The following is a 19,308-nucleotide window of genomic DNA, read 5'->3' on the forward strand; positions in this document are numbered from 1 at the left end:
TTTTAAGTGTCTCACTGCAAGCAATAGACCCACACAATGCCGCGCAAAAGCAGATCCAGTCCTTCTGTTTGAAAACATCTCCCATGCGCCTCCCCCTGCCTCCTCATGCAATAACTTTCCAAACAACATGGACACATCGGCCACACTTGGCAAACATTTTCTTTCTTTCTTTGCCCCTGAGAAGGTTTTATTCACAGAAGGCTATCAGGGCTATTAAGTTTATGCGGCAATGCACGAGAATACATGTTTATTAATACAAATTTTATTTAGTTGTAGTTGTGGCTGTTTTAGTAGTAGTCATCCAAGTAAATGTATTGTATAATTTTATGGACACTTGCTTACAGTAGTTTGGTTGACATTTCAACTGTCTTAAAACTCAAATAACCAGGGATGTATGATATGGGCATTCTGGACCATTTTCTTCTGGCCTTGTTCACCAATGCCACTCTGTTTTTCATTATAGAACAAATGTGAACTACAATTGAGTTTCCACATTCATGGATGAAGTAGATGGTCACAGACATCAACTTACAAAGAAGTGTCCTAGAATATAAAGTATTTTTATGGCCTGAATAATGTCTGATATGAGTTTGCTGTGAGCACTATTAACTAGCAGTTTGTTAAGCAGAGAGCAAGAGTCTATAGAACTAATGAGTCCCTGTATAACTTTGCTTGTGTTTGGTTGGTAAGAAATTAGTATTAAATAAGAGGTTAAGATTTCTGCTGTTAGGCTACTTTTGAGCATAACATTTCAGCTTCAGGGGTCCATCGAATGTTGTCTCATCACATCGCCCCATCATATTGGCCAGCACTATTGCTTTAAGCTGTTGTCGGCCAATGACAATGCAGCCCCTATCTTATTGTGCATCCCTGCAAAAAACCTATTGCGTATTAACTATTCAGATGTGTTTATGTCATTGTGCATCTTTTTTATTTATTTATTTATTTATTTATTTATTTATTTATTTATTTATTTATTTATTTATTTATTTATTTATTATTATTATTTTTTTAATAATCTTGGCTTAGGAACAAGTCTATTTTGGTTAGAGGAAAACTGCAGAGGTTTTCTTTGAAATTTGCTGAATGCAAATGAAGGCCTTTTTTCAGAAGGGTTTCTGCAGGAGAGGTCTTTGTGAACCCCTTAGAAAATTTGGAAAGTAGGGGTTCACTCCAAGAAGTGTCTCAGAATACTCAGTGGACGTATGGCCCCAATAATTTCTGACATGAGCTTTCTGTGAGTACTGTTGAAAGTCAGGGCAGATCTTGTTAGGTCAGGTGCACGCAAGTTATAGTTATTCCTACAAGTGCCAAATGTATGAGCTGTAACTCAATTTCAAGTAAGTCAAGATTTTTCTCACAAAATCACACTGAAGAGAAGGAAATATCACTTGCTTAGTTTAGGATAAAGGCTGCTACCAGCCAGTTGAAAGTACCACTTAACTAGTGTTTAAAATGTTGTTTGTCATTGAAACGGAAAGAAGCTATGGAACAGGAGTGAGGCAGTAGCAAAAAGATGCGTGTATTAGGGTAAAAACACATGTGGGACAGAAGCAGAAGAGGAGGCCTATTGCCCTGGGGCAAGAACACTGAGCCTGGTGGCCCCAAATTGTTACCAGCCTGTATAGTATGACCAATACACTCACCATGCATTTGTGTGAAATTTCAAGTTCATACCAGGTCTACCAGGCTCTAGTGGGGCAACACAATAAATTGCTTTTAACATGTTCAAACCCCCTTTGTTTGAGCAGGGAGTGAAAAGCAGAGAAAATGGCAGACACAGGCCATTTCAAATAGTGTTTCAAACCATGGTGGGTAATTTCTCATGAATGATCAAAACTTCTGGAGAGCAGATATGCTTCTCACTTCCATGTTGTTGGCCAGATGCAGCTACTCCATGAATATATTTCAGTTTTACAAAGGGCAATTCAGAAGCTCCATAGTGAATTGCACCTGGGGTGAGTTTATACTGTCTGGTAAGGCGAGGGTTCTGTAGCGTGCTAAGTTATAGATAAGCACTTATTTCATTATTACAAATGATGGTCTTGATAGAGCAGGTCTCTTACAATCCTGGCCATAATCTGGGGGGAAATATGGAGACAGACGATCCGTGTTCATAGCAGCCGTCTGAGCCATCATTTATAAATATGATTAATAGCGGGATAGTATCCTTTCTTGTACATGGAGCACATCATTATTTTTACATTTGAGGCCAATAATGGGGTCTGCTATTTTATCTGAAACTCAGCAGAATCAAATTGGGTAAGCTTTGTACTTCTCCGGGTCTTGTATAGGTTTTGGTATGGAGAAGATTCTTGACAGTGTAGAAGGGGAGCACTGTCTGACTTTTTAAGGTAACTGATGGATAGCCTTTTAAAAAAAATGATTTTGTTTCCTCGTAACCCCACCGCATTCTTCTGTAAGGATAGCTCCTTCTGCCTTTCCTTCAGACAGATATACATACTGCTGTGTGGGGCCTACTTTTTCAGTTCTTTCCAGTAGTGACTTGCTCCGCTGTGTTGCCTCTTTTGGGAGAGGTGCCCTGCCCTTTGCCTCGGGTGGCCCTGGCGTTTAGGGGGTTGGAGGGTGAAGGGAATCCTGTCTACTAAAACTGCCCTTTCCTCATCTGTCTGCTGTCCAAGTGCTCCGATGAGTCAGTTAGGCTCTTTTTTTTCTGTGTGAGTCTCTCTTTCTTCCATATTTTTATGCTTGCCGTGGTCTTCCTCTCTGTGTGGTCTGAGACTAGTGAAGTGGGTATGACTTAGCATAGTCTGTGGCACTGAGACAGGTTGGACAGGATGACTCTGAGAGGGAGGAAAAAAGAACCTTTTCCTAGAGAATGTTTATTCGCCTGCTTTTAGTTTGCCAGAGGACCGTCCCGTTAATGCACTCTTTCATTAATCAGCAATCTGCTTTCCGATGCTGGGAGTACATGTTACTGGATTTGTTTTATCAGTTTTTGGTGGAGTTAATTCTGTTTTCTTGTCACTGACTTCAGATACCGAAAGCCTTTGATGGGCCACATTTTCAACCCTGTTTCTCTGTGGTAGAATTTTCAGAACTCTCTTGGTCATTAATGTTTGCATGTACTGTGTATATGGATATACTCATTTTTTTCTTAATATTTATTTTTTTGTTTTATATTTGTTTATTTCTGTTTTAATTGGGTGTGGTTGCCATGGGAGAAGCTTTCGTGACGTGTACAGCAATTGAACCCTGGACCATTTGTACCTGCAGTCTCCTTTGAAGAACTGAATTGAAGAGATCGACAAAACAAAATAAAAGAAAAAAAAAACAAAACAAAAAGGAATGCATTTAAATCAGCTATGGACATGGAATAAAGGATACTTGAAATCAGCACCAGAGCTTTGGATATTGTGGCAGTATACAAATGCCTCATTTCTTGTGGAATCATTAGAAATCATGCTCTAATCCAGTCTCTCAGCAGAGGTATGTATATTTTATTATGGGGTGAATAAAGGCTTGCACCTGGGCATTATGTATCATTATATCTGTTGAAACAATACTTTACCAGCGAGCATAAGACAATACTGTATTGTCATTGTCAACTCATTAAAATCCAGAAATCACATTGTTGAGATACTTAAATGTTTGTTTTGTAATATATTTGCATGAATTTCAATGCAGCCTTTCCTGTTCATCGATTTCCACATTTGGTGGCTGTAGCTAGAAATCTTGCTTTCTATGGTTGCTTAGGAAAATAAGGCCTATGTACTGGTAATATGTTAGGTCTTAAAGCATTATTTAATTCTACATTTTGGTGGTGCTATTCCGGTTGTTTCTGCAGATTGTGTCCGACTGCGCATACTGGTTCCTTCACCCACATCACGAAAGAAAGATAAAACAATTCACCAGAAAGTTGCTGGTGCTTTCTATTCATTTGTGGTTTTATACAGTTCTTCTCTGTATGTGCAAACTAAAATATAATTTTCTGCTTGTTGTTTGTGTTTCTTACGTAACCGCTTTCCAGTGAGAAATTGTTTCCATGAGGCTGCACTGTGAAGAGAAGGTTCTTTAATTATAGTTTCAGAATTCAGAAAGCATTACTACTGTTAGAGTGTAATTTTACACATATAATGTGATTCCAAAATATATATATATAATATATATAATCTATAACATTTTATATAATTCCTATCAGTATGCATACTGAGGGAGTATGCCTACAAATAAAGAAACAAATAAAAAAAGGTGTGCTATTGACTGTCACCTGGATGCAATATAGTGAAAACAAAGAACCTTTGTGGTTTTTCTTCTCCTTTTTACATATTTGTAATCAAATGTGTGGGACTCCTGTATGTACAGCTATTTGAGCTGTACTGCACATAGGCTATAATTTACAGCTACTTTATATTTTCTAATGCATGCGCATCAGTGTACTATTTACATTTTTATAGATTATTTGAGTCATTTCACTTTTTTTGAGAATTTGCTGTCTTTGTATAAGGCTGGAAACCTATTTAAATGAAAAGGGTAGGCTATATATCCAAAAAATCTACTATTGTTTTTGCTTTTTTGTTTACTGTCCCATGTTATTTTAATCATTTTCAAGTTTTTAAGTGTTTACTATAACCTAATTATAATCTCATTTGATGTTTCAGATGATAATTTGAGTACATGCTGCTTTGCTTGAATCTCCTTTTGTCATTCAGCAGATTTATGTAATTCTAAACATAAGGCTTTTTTCAGACTCTTAAGAAATCCAGCCATAGTCATGGACATATAAATCGCTTTCTGTATTCTAGGTGTGTGATGCATTCAATCTGCCATCTGTGAGGTATGAAGGAAGACAGATTAGCAGAGAGGTAAATTAACCCAATAAGGCTCTGAGCCCAGTTTACTAAAGAGGTCAGTGTAAGGAGGCTTGGTTTTCCTTGGTTTTCACAAGGCTCACTATTTGTGCCAAGCTGTGTTTTTGTGGTTATAGGTGTTTTCATTATTGGAATTGTATTTTATTTGGTTTTGCAGTATTGAATTGCTTGTGCCTATGTCAGAAAATATATCATCGGAAATCTGATTTATCTAAAGTTCCAACCTTTTGATAGTGTATGGTACACATTTTACAGATATCAACAACTAATATTCAACATCAGTTTGTATTGTACTTGGTATTAAGGAAAACCTTATATTGTTTGTTTCAGTCCTTGTCTTGAGGGCCTACAAAAATATGTATAAACTGGCAACTAGAGCGGAGATCACTGAAACTGATAAGCAGACTCTAAACAGTGCTTTCACTCATATGATGTCAAATAGTTGTCAAATAGAGGTGATTTTTCCCTCTCATAGATTACAGTGGATTAGCTTATTATGTGATTATGGAAAAAACTCTCTAGACCTGAATCTTTTTTTTTCTTTCACTGCTTAAAAAGGCTTCTTGTGAGAATGTGGCTTAAATGCTGGGGGACCATATCTGTGTAATTAAAATAAAAAAATGTAAAAAAAAAAAACTTACGAATGCATAATTAAGGAGTTTTTCATTTTAAGAATTCTTGTGCAGTGCACAGTATGTGGGACAAGGTGATTTGAGTTTCCTCTTGGTCTTTGTGGTTTTGAGTGAACTCATTAAAAAAAACTGAGTTATTTTGTCTATACATTCAACTACTTTGCTACATGTGGCAATGCACATACATAGCTATTAGCTTAGATGTTGCTGTTAACATTACAGACATTACAGTGACCCACATAAAATATGACAGATGAGAGGTGTTGAAAGATGAACAAGAAGGGTATATTTATCATGAGGCATGGGCAGGAAGTGAAAGAAGCTACTGTAACTGTCATTTACCACTGTGCAAGTGGAATGAGTCTGTGAAAGTTGTGTCTTCTTGGCTATATTCTAAGTGTACTTTGGGCTCCAGATGTTGGAACTAAGGCATGTTAGTGTGTTTCAAAAATCACATGCATGTATTGAGATATTGCAATACAAGCACAAGCAGCTCTCTGTATGGAACCTTTGATTGGTCTCGCACCATCTTTCAGGAAATGTGGGTGTGCACAATGGCAATAATATGACTGCCAAAAAAAAAAATAATAAATGGGGAAAGGAAGAACATCTACTGACAAAGCATTGCGACTGGGGGGGTGGGGTGGGGTGGAAGAATAGGGTGTCAATATGGAAAGAAAATAAATAGAGGATATATTATGAGTTATAACCAATAATGGGTTAGGGTGGTTTGGGGTTTCTTTTTTGTCCTGTAATGATTTGGTGTATTGAGTTCCTTAAAAGAAAAAAGGAGGGTTTTTCTACAACATAAGGCTTCAGTTATCTTTTATCAACGCTCAGAGCATCTTGGATGCCACCATGTCACCATGTGACAGTCATTTGGGTGTTTACTAGCAAGCTCTCAGATTTCTGCCTTGATTGAAATTAATATCTGCCTTTTTATGAGAGACAGTGCTTGTGTAAACTTACTAAAAATAAAATTTTCCTCTGTCTGAGGTTTGCAATGAGTTTGGTTTGGCGTTTTGGAAAATAAACAAATGGGCATTATCATACAGTGACTTCAAAGTTCCTCCTGTTTTAACTAAAGGCAAATGCAGGCAATAAAATCAGTGCTTCACTCCTCCACTGACTATATATACGGTGTGACAAATTCAATATCTGTATCTGTATCTGTTCAACCACCAAAATGATCTGTTTCTGTATCTATTCAGATAGAAACCAGAGGTGGGCATGGCCTAAATCAGAAGTGACTGGAAAATATAGACAAATACTTGTTAAAGCTTAAAATGGGCCTTTACATCATCATCTTCTGTTTAATCAATGAACCTAAGTAGGCCTAATTGTTTTAAAAAATATATTTTCACAAACAAAACAAACTTTAGATAAGTAGTTTGATAGTACTGTAGCTAGATATAGGCCTACTGTAGGCTACACTGATGATGAACTGAACCCCACCACCTTCCTTGTTTAAAAGACAATGAACAATCAGGTAGGAACAAATTTTGCATAGGCTAACCTCAGGATGTTTTCTGATTTTCCATGATATTTATTTAATTTTCTAGTGGCATTTAACATTATTGCATTAGAATGTGGCACATTAACTCTACAAACTGAGTAATTCTAAATAAAGATTATTCCTAGCTTCCCTTTGAGAGCACTATACAGGCACTTTAAATAGCCAGGGGGTACGCTGACAGAGACTTCATTTCCGAGGCAATTTTACAGATCAGCTTGAATTCTAATGACTTTTTAGAAAGAAAATAATGCAAGAGGGGGCAAGTAAGAAGAAAAAAAAAACTTTTTTATTGTGGGTTCATGCAATGTGTCATAAAAATACAGCAGTTCTGAATAGGGATGTTTGTCATGGTAAATATTGGCTTAATTTACTTCGCAGTCACAACAAAGTTATTGAAAATCACAGAAAACTGAAAGAGGCAGAAATCACAGTAGTTAAATTAAATTAACAAATAGATCTCATGCACAGCTGTGGGTAATGATTGAAAGAATATGCACAACTATATGAACAGTAACTAGTGCTTGAAATTTCAACAAAAAGTCAGTCAGCTGCCGCTAGTAACAAATAGAAGTAAGATGCATTGATAGGCTGGTGCATTTAATCACTACAATCTATCACAGCTTTGGGCACACACCTTGTTTTTCAGCAGGGAAAGATGGCAGGCCCATTTGGTGTGCTTTGACCTGAACCAGCCGCACTGGGAACTGTACAGCTTTTTGGGACCAGCTCACCTATGGAATCTTGCCTCTTAGTTTGACTTTTTGTGGCAGGATGAAGAGCGAGGCGAACTCTGATCTACTATGATGAGTTTGAGAGTGTTTCAGTTTCTGTCCAGGCCTCTCCTTGTAATTTACCATATGAGATTAATTTCATAGTTCTAATTCAGTTGTATTTCAGCCTCAGGGATGGTTTGTGTCTTGTCTCATGCATGTCAGTCGAATGCTGTCTCTAATCATGGGATTTATGCACAAGGCTTTGGAGAAGAGCATCCTGAACCCCCCTCATTGCTATGAGAAAGTACAGCTCTGACCCTCTACAAGATGCAGTGAAGTTAAATTGCAGAGTTGAAGACTGAGATTAGTGTGCAGTTATAAATTCTGTGCTTTTCACTGTACCGGAGACGGTCAGATTGCAGAACCAAGTAATATGTATGATACCTCTGCTCCCCCCTGTCTAATGCAGATTCTTGTGACTGGCATCAGCCAACAAATAATTTTGTCACAAAGACTTCAAAGCCTTTTGGGATTGGCATATTCTACAGTTACTTCCCAGTTCACATCAAAGTGAAATCTAGAAAACATAACATAGTTAATGAGAATTGTGTATTTTTTTGAGAATTCTTATGATAAATTATTTTGTAGCGCTAAGTAGAAGTCACACCTGGTACAAAAAAAATTCTTGGTTGCAAACCTCCATTTGGAAGACTGAGTCAACCTGCATGTGAGGTAATGGCAGCTAATTAGCTGAATTTTGCATGCGTTTCTCTCCTTACAGCGCACCTTATTGCAGTAACCTCAAACTCCACTGAACTAATCTAATTAGATCAAGAACAAGAAATTGCCCAGCTGCACACAGAATACAAACAAAGGACCAATTCATTCCCATGTGGCATTAAACAGAAATGGTTAAGTGCAAGGCTGTTGTTTTTAGTGGATTGTTTCCGCAAGGCCGGCACCATATGGTTAAGAAATGACCTCAAAAGGAGAGAGAAGGGGTGGGGAGGGGGCATATTTTAGTCTGGGTGATACAAGGAGGCTGCAAAAACAAAACACTGAAGTAAAACCTCTTAAATTAAAGAGTAATGTCAGGAGTACTGCATGCTCAGGAATTGTTTATTTAAAAAAGCCATACTGCATTAATCAATGTCTTCATCGTCTTTGTTGGCTGACGTCCTCTTTTTCTTTTTGCAACTACCAGTCCGAATGCAGCCTTGATAGAACATTTCTGACAAAGTTGTATCACACATGGAGCAAAATCTGAACTGTGCAATATTATACTCTTGGGCCTGTATGTCTGTTCTGTATCATCCAAAAGAATAAGGTATAACTTTTCCAGATGAGGTATTTCTTCCAATGATTATGAAATGTTGACCAATCAAATGAAGAATAATAGACACTTGATCCTGATTTGTGGACAGGTTTAGGGCTTTGATTTCATTTGCATGTCTGCTTCCTGGCTAGAAAGTAAGGCATTACAGTATAAGCTGGGAGACGATAATTGTGTTGCCTTTCAAAGTCCCTTTTTGAAGTTGCTTATCGTTAGGCTACAAAAAGTACATTGGTCCGTCAGGGTTGCAAAACGAGCATCAATGAACAATATGTAAAATCTTTTATCAAATTTTCCAGGATTTGTGAACAACAAGAATGAATCCAACATTTTAAGAGCTCTACACTAATTAGGGTCTTGCCATTTTAGCTTAATGTGCTGTAGTTAGGTAGCAAGCTTAACTCTGTTAGCTTGAGTTATATTGTCTTATTTTATAATTAAATATATGCATGGGTGGACTGTTTTCAATCCGCAATGCATGAGTGGTTTGAAAACTACTGAAATCCCATCCTTTTATCATTGTATGTTTTTAGATGAAGAACCATGCAATTACAGACCTCTGAGTACTACGTTTAAAGAAAAAGTTACATTTGTACGGTTTTGCTCACAGGTTTCAGCTTGTTTACCACTGACATGCCTGCCATTTTCAGGTCTCCTTATATACACTTTTCCCACCAGTAGGGTGCCAAAAAACCATTTCACACTGTGATTTGCTACCTTCTGAACTCCTTTTGTGGGAGGTCTGTGTTTTCTGTTGAAGCTGTGTTTTCTGTCTTATGAACACATTTAAGCCTTCTGAGCTCACACTTGCAGAGTTCTGGCACTTCGTCACTTTGGACAGAGTGCACTTCGGATTCAACCTTGACAGAATGCTTGATGTTGCCCTCATCATTTTCACTTGCACAACTCTATAAAAATCATTGTCAGTGTCCGTGTTTTCTAAGTCATATGTGGCAGCTAAGCTTCATAATACATTGTTGCATTTTATTTCTGTGGCAACTAATGGATTACTTATTTTTAATGCAATTGCATTTCAGTGATGATCTAACTAGCTGTTTTTTAGAATGTTCACACTAAATGTCTATATGTACCTGGGTTTCAAATGACTTACCTCATACTAATGTACTTGCAAGATACCATTAATGAACATCTCTTCTGGGCTTATTTGTTGTCCTGGCTTGGTCTGAAGCCATGTAAGTATGTTTTAAATAGATCAATCAAATAGATCACAAATAAAAGTTCCATGCCCTTCAATGTCTTGTATTGCTGATGATCACTCCAGTAGAAGAATGGAGACTTTCTCTCTTCTATCATGTCTGCCAAGTATGTAGTAAGATCCTGAGGGAGATGTAGGGTGTTTAAAATGTGAACCTGGGGCTATAGTGGTTCTTCCTAAAATACTGGAAATTAGTGTGTTGATGAGTCCCATGGTTTGGCATAGAACCTGATTATGCCAGTGGATGCTGTGACCAGCAGCCCTGTACGTGATGTAATTGAGGGAGCTGTGCTCACAAAGTGACTTCTTGGGATGATTTGGTTGGACCATTGTACTCCTTCATGTAATGAATATGCATGTCAGTTGGTGAAAAGAAATGGTAGCTGTCTTCCAGACACAAAAGTTGTAGTAAGGTCCAGAATCTCAAATTGGTAGAAAGTAAAAATCTAGTATGAAAATTATTATTATTATTATTATTGAAAAGAGGTAGCAATGTTATTCACTCCAATGCTGATTTACTGTTTTGTGCTTATGTTAACCACTGATGCTGCCTGCTTATTTATACCCAATTTCCCCCTCCATGTTTTCTGTGAGTGAGAGCTCTCTTCCTCTCCCTTGGTACCTTCACATAATTCTTCTAGCATTCCTGTGGATGAGGCAGAGGGTGTGTTTTTTGCTGCTGCCGTGTTCCCCAGCACCCTCAGCACCTATTATGGTAAACTAGCTGCCTCCCTGTCAGGACTGCTGCACTGATTCACATCCCGCTCAGATTATTCCTGTGTCTCCTTTCAGCATGTTCTCCACTTCCAGATAGGAGATAAAATATATATAAACAGTACTTGAAGGAAAATGTAAATGTTTATAGCCTTCCCGTGAGGCTTATCTGATATTGTTCTTATTTATACATCCATGCGTTGCTTTAACTGCTCCACCATCGAAAGGCAGCCAAAGGCTTTTAGTGCTGGAGTAACACTCTGGTGGCGTTGGCCTGTAGGGAAGATTTAAGGTGACAGTCAGACTGCAGAAAAGTCTGGAGTGAACACTGGGGTGGAAAGAATAGTCTGACAGTAGAGAACCGGCCCCCACCCAATGGCCAGAATGCTGCTTATCTCCAGAATTGGAACGACATAGAATTACCCAAGAATTATTAAAAGGGATGTACAGAACAACCACTTATTTATTTATGTATTTATTTATTTATTTATTTATTTATTATTAATTATTTGGGGGGGGGGGGGGTTAAAATATATTTTTATTAATAGTATTATCTATACTTGTGGCCATTTTACTGTATAAAATCAGTCTCATCATTGTTATTGTTCCATCTTAGTACCTCATCCCCAGTGACCCAATATCTGAAGCTGATGTGTATGAAAATACTATTTATCACCTACTAAATCTCACAGTGAGTTTTATTTTTAAATGTCTATGTGGACGGTCCTATACTGTTAATGCTCTATAAATCAGGGCCCTTGTCTCATCTTTTGACTATTATTTTCTTGAGCCAAACTGCACAAGAATCTTTTGAAAGCAAGAGCAGATGAAATGACTCCGCTCTAAGTCGATCACAAAGGTCTGCATCTGAACAGCGAGGTCGGGCAGCCGTTAAACACACTGGAGCGTCCTTACAGTTGGTCATGTCATGTGCCTTCTTGGTTGGCCTCCTCTTTTTAAATTGCATTACCCAATTTGTATATACTTAGATGGCTGTAATACAAACAGGCTAGTGTGATTTATCATCCAAATAATTTTTTTGTTAAATTTTGCAGTATTCATTTAAAGAAGTTCAGTTCAGACGCATGGATGCAATTTTTGGTAACGTTAACTTAATATGACTGCACCTTTTTTACTTTTTAAAGATTTATCTCTTAAGTCACTGGCTCATTGAAAAGCTGCTGTGCTACATCATGTCTTATTTTGTATCTAATGTAGCTTGGATTGAGCTGTCTAGAGCTATATTAGACTCATATGTCAGGCATTTTGCAAGTTACTGTGGAATAACCAGTGTTACCTAACAGAAAAATATTTTTTACCAAGGCTCGGTAGCTCACCTGCTTACAATGCCAGGCTAGGTTCCTTCATCAGGGACTTTACCTTAACCAGCAAATCTCAGTGACACAAAGTTTGCACTTGAATTCTTGATCGCGTATTTACTGCAAGTTGAGCTCTTATTCCCTCTAAGCTAGTTGCATCTTTTTCATTGGACAAATACACTTGACTTTCCTTCAAAAATCATATTGTGCACTCTGACCAACAACTAATAGTAGAGTTACATAGTTGATTGAGCCAAAATTTAGAGTACATTATGGTATTAAATAATAAAGACAGCTTCTTAATGTAGGTGTGCAACTAGTTTTGCTGTTCTCTTCGACAACTGATTCTTCAAAGCTGATTGACAACCACCTTATTGTGACTTGAGGTGGTTGGTAGTTATTTGTCGTCAGGCTATTTCTTGTGAGCAGCTTAAAATCAAACCCACAGAAATCCTGACAAATCCTGTAACTCCTAAATGCAACACATTGTACAACAGAATTTGATTAGGAGGAGTATGATTTCAGACAGTGAATGTTCAAGAAGGACAACAGATAGGTGTGTTTAGGTTATTTAATAGGCTGAGTAGTCTGGCTCTACAGACAAAATCGGTAGTTAGAAATCTGGGAGTTATTCCAGATTCAGACCATCAGTAGGTTTTAAGGCCTCGCATGGGTGCAGTGACCCAGACTGCTTTTATCATTTAAGAAATATAGCTAAAATGAGACCCTTTTAACATAGCAAAATGCAGAAAAGCTGACATGCTTTTATATCAAGTCAGCTGGACTATTGTATTGCTTTTTTTATTGGACTCCCTAAAAAAACAATTGAGAAACTATAAATTATTCAGAATGGTGCAACCAGAATTTTAATTGAAACCAAGAGGAGGGAGCACATTACTCCTGTATGCATTGCATTGGCTCCCTGTGTGTCTTAGAATTGATTTTAAGGTCCTTTTACTTGTTTATAAGGCACTAAATGGCATAGCGCCGACTTAAATTTCTGATTTCCTATCCTTGTATTTCTCAATGTGAGCTCTTAGATCCTTCGCTGCTAGTGTCCTCAAGGTACCAATGGTACTGTAATGTGCAAAAAAGTGGAGAAACTGCCTTCTGCTTTATGCACCACAACTATGGAAAACTGGATATATCAGTTGGCATTTTTAAAAAGCACCTTAAAACATACCTGTTTAGTCTCGCTTTTAATTGAAAGTTTTATCTAATATCCCACTCTTTTATATTCCTTTTCTCCTTCACTTGCATTGCATTTTATATATTGCTTTTATTCTATATATAGCTATATATATATATATCTACACATACATACGTGCATGCATACGTGTATGTGTGTTGTATTGCGCTGCACTTTGAGCTGCATTTTCTTGTACTAAAAGGTAGTTTATAAAGAAGAATAAAAAGTTCTTATTAAAAAAAAGTTTTTATTATTATTATTATTATTATTATTCAAGAGACACACCACATAGGGTTTTAAATATCATGGATAAATTAGTAGACACTTGAGTCATGCTACTTTGTGATGTCCTTTTCTGCACCAGGATTACAAGGGTGCCAGCACTGCCAATGACAGATTGGTGACATGGAAAATTAGGAAGGAAATGGCGTAGAACTGCTTTCAAAATCCATTTAAGACATTTGCAAACATATTTTAAAAACTGTAAGTGCCTTTATCTTAGCTACAGTGACACTGGTCTGGATTTAGTCAGCATTTCTTTGTTTACATTGACTGTCAAATCAATGCAAAAACCATCTTTGAGTTCAGAAATATAATTATAATGAAAAATTGTGTTTGCATTAAAAAGTTACATTTAACCATAAATGTGGATTGATTTTGGGCTATCAAGGGCCAGTACAAGCATGACATGTTAAAGGATAGTCATCCTTGTTCAATTTTGTTTATGAATTGTGGTATTTGCACTAAACCAATAGGTGCAATACTTGAAAACCAACATGAGCTAATTTATTCCCCCCTCCCCTTGTATAATAATGAGTTATGAGGAACCCACAAGGGGACAAATTTTGAGATAACAATTCTGAAAGCTTGGCGTCACATGAATTTATTTTACTAGTGCATTATAAGGCAATCCAGCCGGAGAATCCTTCAGAGGATGATACCGAAGTATGAATACAATCGGCAAGCAGTAGATTGTTCAGTTTTACTTTATTTCATTTTGCCTTCAAGCCTTATCTCTCTACTCACATTGTCCTCATCTCAGTTTGGGCTCCTCACACAAGCACTCCTTATGGTTAAAAAGCAATAAAAAATGATTTTTTTTTGTTAGTTTTTTCATGCTGCCTCAGATAACATTTTACTAAGATGGTTCCTAAATGCCTGCAGATGCATTACTCATGTTCACCCATGTTGCACATTCATATTTTTAAAATGATTTGCTCTTGTTTTTTGGGAATAGAAGAATGCCTGGATGTATGTTTTAAGGCCTCGTTTGAAAGTATTTTTCCTGCCCCAACCAGACTATGGTTGTTCATGTGTTGCTATAGCACACATCCCATGGGCAGTTCAAGGAATTTTACAGACTGTCTGCGCTGTTATATAGTTGAAGTGTTGCACGGCCTGTGAGTTTAATATTCCAGAAGTGAGGCATGTGGTCTACAGGTTGCTCTCATGCTTTTGGCAAAGTGTATGTAGACCATCAAGGACATCAGTAGCATTTTACTATTAGGTTCCCCACCACTGCTACGGTTATCCTTTAATTGCATATTTAATAAGCCAGTATTTTATGTGATTTGTCTCATTCTTCTCCATCTTTGTTTTCAGTACAGAAACATACACTAATGATACAAAAGTTAAAGCTTGTCCATCTTTAAAGTGTTGGCACATTCTATGTTGGGAAAATTCTCTACCTAAACTGTGTTTTTGTTGGATTTTACAGTCTCACAGTCTTACAGCTCACAAGGCCTGTTTCACATTGCAGGAAATTTCAGAAGTCAGTCAGTGTGATTTTTCTTGTGTTGGCTGGTCCAAATTGCTTGTTTGTTTATTGCATGACACTGTTGTGTTTTGCAGGTGTTACTTCTTCCATTATTGTCAGTTTTTATTTTTAAACCTTCTATTTGCGGCATTTGTTTAGGCCTCTAAAACTACTTGAGATTTTGTCATACAGGATTAGCTACTGCTGCTATCCTGGAGGGAATGGCTCTGGAGTGAGCAACTGGTGGTCATAAAGACTCCATAGTAATAATTTCAAATACTCAGTAAGAGAAAGGAAATTAAACATTTAGTCCCGCTGTAGGCTAGTTTAGCTGTCTGAAAGTCCTTCACTGGATAATGCAAAAACATCTCTAAATATAAATGGGGCTGTTGGTGTAAACCTTGCGTTTCACAAGTTAACACTCTGTGAAGCATTTGAAACTGTGATTAGAAGCCTCTTGCAAAGTTACCAATCTGTGTGCAAAAATTCATTTCTGGTCTCACAGCAGTGTCATAAAAATCTGTTGCAATGTGCTGAGCCCTTCCAGCATGTGGGCCCTTTCCTGTTGCTAAATGCTCTATATTTTTAGGAGTGCATTGAGACTTGAGTGTCACATGGGCTGCTGGATTTTACACACAGACAGAAAAATGATCCCTGTACATCAAACCGATAAATCGAGGTAGCAGAGCTCCTGAAATGCAATTGTCATTGCGATTATGGCTGGAATATGGGAAAGTCTTGTACTGTATAGAGCTGGTTGCCATAAATTATTTCCAGTAAGTGCTTATATTTTCTCAGCCACCTTCCATTTGTTAATCGCTCTTTTGCACCATCTGCACCAGCAAAAACCGGTGGAAATTAAAGAAGGAAGGCTTGTTTAAATCAGAGCTTGTTTTAAGTCGTGAAATTCAGAAGACCTAGTATGTGCACTTACATACACATACAAAGGTGGAAAGTGGATCTTTCTGTGTTGAACTTTGTTGAAGGGCAATGAGAATAACTGTAGGGTGTGTGCTGAGCCCACATTCTTGCCATCTCCCTGGTCGTGTTCACAGGAACCGCTTATCTCATCCGTCCCCGGAGCTGTGATCCCTGCCCCACGCAGACACCATTCAGCCTGTGATCACAGGAAGTGTCGCGGGAAGCAGTTGTTCTCTGTTGTCTCCGGTTCCAGCGTTCACTGATTTAGTGTTCTGAGGGGAGGTCGTTCAGACTACAGACAGGGTTCTCCCAGGGAGGGGGATTTAGGTGGGGGAGGGGGAGGGGGAGGACCGAGGAAGCAACGCAAAGAGAGGGGACAGAAGTGGGAGGTGCTGAACAAGGGAGCTGTATAACCACTTGCAGGTGAAAAGGCCCAACACCTTCCTTGAAATTGCCTCTAAACCCAATATCCCAGAAGTGCTTGTAACAACAACCTCCTCTTTGGTAGATTTTCCCCATGTGATAAAAGCATTTGTATATTGATGTGAAATTGGGACGGGTATAGGTGAGGAGACAGTATTAAAAAAGTATTGCTGCCTGCAACAGATAACATTACTGGAAATGGACAAGAGTCACCCAATTCACCTTTGAAGTATAAGTGATAAAATGTGCTATCATGCTTTCTGACAGTTACACTGGCTGTTCAAGTTTACTGACTGTTCTCATTAAAATGTGCTGCCTGATAATGTTGTCATCTCAACAAACCGACATGATGACATTGTTTCTTGAGCTCAGCAGCCATCAACAAAGGGATACCAATATTCAAATTCACAAAACCAGTGGATGCATAAACATTACTATATTGCAAGATTGCCAGTGTGCAGTCTTGGGCCATCTCAATACAATTTTGCTGAACAGCTTTTCAATAAAAATGTCAACAATACACAACCGTGGCGAGACCCTAAAAAGATTAAATGAGCGATTATGTTAAATTAAACCTCGAACATCATTGTTTCAAAAGGAGCGAAGCCAATTGCCCTGTCTATAACTGTGGGTTCTTTTAGAGCTCTGGCTCTTTGAAGTGGATGGCCTTATGAATAAACATGAAGTTGGTGTGACTCAGGAGAGAGTTGTGTTTGTTGTATTGTACTTCAGCAACGTGCCACGTAAAAAGTTCGGGTGAGGCTATTAGTCACGGCCCTTCCTTTTGAGACCAAGCCCCTTTTATGTTCCTCCACTTGGAAAATGGTGGGCTGAATGGAATTTTTGTGAAGGTTTTTTTAATGCATTATTTTCATATGTAGCCTACTTCTCCCTCTGCAGGCTGGAACTGCGAGTTTGGATACGGCAGGTCTGTCTGTCTGTGGGCTTAGCGTGTGAATGTGTGGTTTGAGCTTCAGCGAGACTTCTGCTCTCTGAGTCAACCTAACTATTATTCACTTTCTGTAGAATTAAAAAGGCATGTATTAGAAGATCCTGTCTAAAGTAAACACAAGCATAATCCTAATTGTGCCCCAAGAGTAGGTCTTCCAGTCAGCAGTTTATTGGTGTGAAATTAAAATGTATGTCACATGCTGAACTTAATGTACAGGGATGATGTAGGAGAATGATTTTACTTTTTTCCCATTATTCAATATGCTAAGATCAAAGATATTCTTTAGTGTTTTGTTTTATTTTAATTTGCTTGTCAGCCACTTAACAGCTGTAGCTGTGAAAGATGTGCTTATAATCCATGACACAACCCTGCAGATAATATTCATATGTTGCTAAAAATCTATCAGCGCAGTTGTGCATCTCCAGAGGCGTAATTCTCCCGAAGGAGCAGCCTGGTTTCTCGTATACCTTTGCAGATTTATTTTCTGCTTGATCAGTTCAATCAAACTCTGCCCCTCCTGTCTGTGAAGTTATTCTGGAATTAAAAAGGAGCTACGTTGTTTTTATTTTGTGTATCGGTATTTTTTTTCCTTATTGTGTAATTCAAGAACTGTTGAATATTGAGTATTTTGTAGACTGACATTATTGGACATCTGAACAAGACAGATCCTGCAAATCCAGATCGTCCTCAAAAGCCTGAGTGTGGGACTTCTTTCCCGGACAGGAGATTAGCATGCTGTTCTGTGTTGCTTTCCCTCTTTTTTGTACTTAGTGAATAAAGCCTTCTTCTTCTTCTGAAGCCTGCGGAGTAAAGAAATGTGATTATTTTTGTCAGAAAGTGGTGTCTCTTCCCTGCCTGTTTGCGTCTAAAGGTGGAGCTGCTCGGGATTCTGATTTGTATTTTCTAATTCTTCCTCCTGTAAAATAATCTATTGGAAAACTTGGGGGATAATGTTTCCTTTCAGCTGTCACTCATCCATATATATATATATATATATATATATATATATATATATATATATTTTTTTTTACAGTTTTCCTTTAGCGAGGTCAATGATGGAGTTAACTATAGATGTGTAGTGGAGGTACTACCACAGAATAAAGTCTTGAGTTGACATATGGATATGTATTTTACTGTGTTGTGAATTTAAAGCATCACGCAGTGGTGGCTTTGGAAGAGAGAGCTTGATGCAAAAATACTGAAATGGTTTCTTTTTTACACACGCAAATATGTACTGTCCACATGTTATTGAAGACCCCCAGATGTTTTGGCAATTTATCTGTCCCTCACTCTATTTTATAATTTAGAACCTAAATTAATTTGGGTGCACAGCATGTTTTGAACTCACAGAATTAGTTCAGTAGTCTCAGTGCAATAATATTGCTTCACATCATTTCAGGTCCCTCAGTCAGATAGTAAAATTTCGGAACAGCTATTAAAAAAAAAAGAAAAACTGGGACATAAAGTTGTAGAAAGGAACAAATCAGAAGGGTATAAAAAATGTAAGTCAATGAGTATCCCCTTGAATGTGGTCAGCTCAATCAGTAGGTGGGGTAGGTGTATTGCCCCCCAGAGTCTCCCTGGTTCAGGCTGCATTTGAACTCAAATCTTTGTCTCAGCAGCTAAAGACAGAACTAGTTGTCTTCATAAAAATGGCTCTGTGGAAAAGAGCAGTCCAGAAGGTCTGTATTCAGGAATAAGGCCAAATTTTGACCATAAATTTGCCACTGACCTTATTTCATATTTCGCCCACCGCGAAGCACAAGTTATTTTGTATGATGTGTAATATTGC

General features: G+C 37.9%; 1 protein-coding gene across 8 annotated transcripts in view; it reads left to right on the forward strand.

Annotated features, from left to right (window-relative positions):
• Positions 1-19,308, forward strand: part of trps1 (trichorhinophalangeal syndrome I) — a 140,667-nt gene that overhangs the window by 4,245 nt on the left and 117,114 nt on the right. For 3 of the 8 annotated variants that reach the window (XM_035429725.1, XM_035429727.1, XM_035429726.1), the window contains exon 2: positions 3,189-3,450. The exons of 2 other annotated variants lie outside the window; for them this stretch is intronic. The gene's annotated coding sequence lies outside the window, so the exon portion shown is untranslated. The remainder of the gene's footprint in view (positions 1-3,188; positions 3,451-19,308) is intronic. 3 more of the 8 variants (XM_035429728.1, XM_035429729.1, XM_035429730.1) reach the window with 1 other exon arrangement.

Source organism: Anguilla anguilla, chromosome 8 (assembly GCF_013347855.1).
Source record: "Anguilla anguilla isolate fAngAng1 chromosome 8, fAngAng1.pri, whole genome shotgun sequence".
Classification (NCBI taxonomy): Eukaryota; Metazoa; Chordata; class Actinopteri; order Anguilliformes; family Anguillidae; genus Anguilla; species Anguilla anguilla.